This window comes from Silene latifolia, chromosome 11 (assembly GCF_048544455.1).
Source record: "Silene latifolia isolate original U9 population chromosome 11, ASM4854445v1, whole genome shotgun sequence".
NCBI classification, from domain to species: Eukaryota; Viridiplantae; Streptophyta; class Magnoliopsida; order Caryophyllales; family Caryophyllaceae; genus Silene; species Silene latifolia.
Window position 1 is genome coordinate 203,804,889 of NC_133536.1, and position 1,738 is coordinate 203,806,626.

Below are 1,738 nucleotides of genomic sequence, written 5' to 3' on the forward strand. Positions count from 1 at the left end.
ATCCGTCACAAGCTGAAGACGGATACCATTTTACCTCACAATGTACCCACATTTTCTCTCTCTGCAACACTATTCACGTGGTCCTCTTTCTCCACTAACCCATTTTGTTACCACTTTATCTCACAAAATATCCGTCGCAAATGGTAACCCGTCACAAGGGAGACCAATTGTTAAAAGGTAGACGGCGTTTATTTGGAATGTTTGCTGTTTAAATAAAGTTTCCAAATAAATGTAGCGTGCATGACAGGAATTTATTCCTTTGGTGAAGGGTGATGGACGCACCAAATTAGAGTTGGGATTAAAACAAGGGGTAGTGGGTGAAGAAATAGGACCACATTGCCTTAAGAGAAATAGGATAAGTAGATAATAAATGATGATGCTACTCACATTAGCACACAACCACCACCAGTATTAGCTCTTAGCTTACTTTAGACTTGAAACAAAGGTTGGTCAAAGGTTTCCCAAACCTACAAAATTTGTACTCCAGAAAACAATAATTATCGTGTAAAACCGTTTTATAATATGTAATGGTCTTGTATAATATAAAAATGATTGCTCTGTATTAGTTGATTGTTATAAGAGCAATAGCAATAAAAGAACTTTATATTAAGTTTTTCTTATGCCATATCATATTTTATTAGTTTCAATGTTTAAGAACTTTTGCCCACAATAGATGACATTTTTATAAAGTTCTTAAATAAAAAATAAAAAATAAGTAATTGGTCTTTCACATTTTTCAAAGTATGCTTATTGGTTCTCAAATTCCCATGTATATACAACCAAGTTCTTATTTTGGAACTTAATTCTTAAAATTAAGAACAACCTTCTACTTGCAATAGAAGAACTTTTTATTTTGGGTTCTTAGTGATCACCCCAAGACTAAGAACCACTATTGCTATTGCTCTAAATGTGTGTTAAACCAATAGAATTATTTATATTATATAAAACGATTTTATTTTATTGTTTGTGTTGTGTTTGATGTAATAAACTTATATGATTATAGAGCATAAACCAACATTAGATTATGACAATTTATTGCATGATTGATAAGACTGAAATTTAGAATACGTGTCTAAGATGCCTATGATTTACAATATTCTTTTACCTCTGGTGACACCCAAAAAGGATTGAGTAACAAGGGTTTGAAGATATTAACAAGTTCAACTTCTTCCGATGTAAAGGGAGATACAGGGATAAATTTGATTATGGCGGGATTATTCTGTTCAAAATTATCAGTTACATAATTGAGGGAGTGTAAGTTCGAAGTTGTGTGAAAAACAAATGATAGTACGTTGATATTATTTAATATAAGCTCAGCTCTATTAGATTATTATATCCAATCGCGGGTTTTTTGAAAGACATAAGTATTCTATACTAATCCGTTTAATTGTATGTTACATTTAAAGATGTAAGCTGATTTATTAAAAAAAACGTATACAATTAAATAAGAAAAAATAAAATATTTCTAAAATATCTTCCATGTCTAATGACTAATCTAGACAAAAGTAAATGAAAACAAAAAAAGACCATTGTACTATTGAGTATTGACTATTTCTTCAAATTCAATCATAAATTGATCAATAATTTCATTGAATTGAAAACCCTAGCAATGCTAGCATAGTAACATGCACTACCGTAAGTCAGACACTGTACCATACCACAACAACAACAACAGCAGAAAAAACAAAACCAAAAGAAACTAATTAACATGCTCCTTGCAAGTTTGTTGAGCTATATA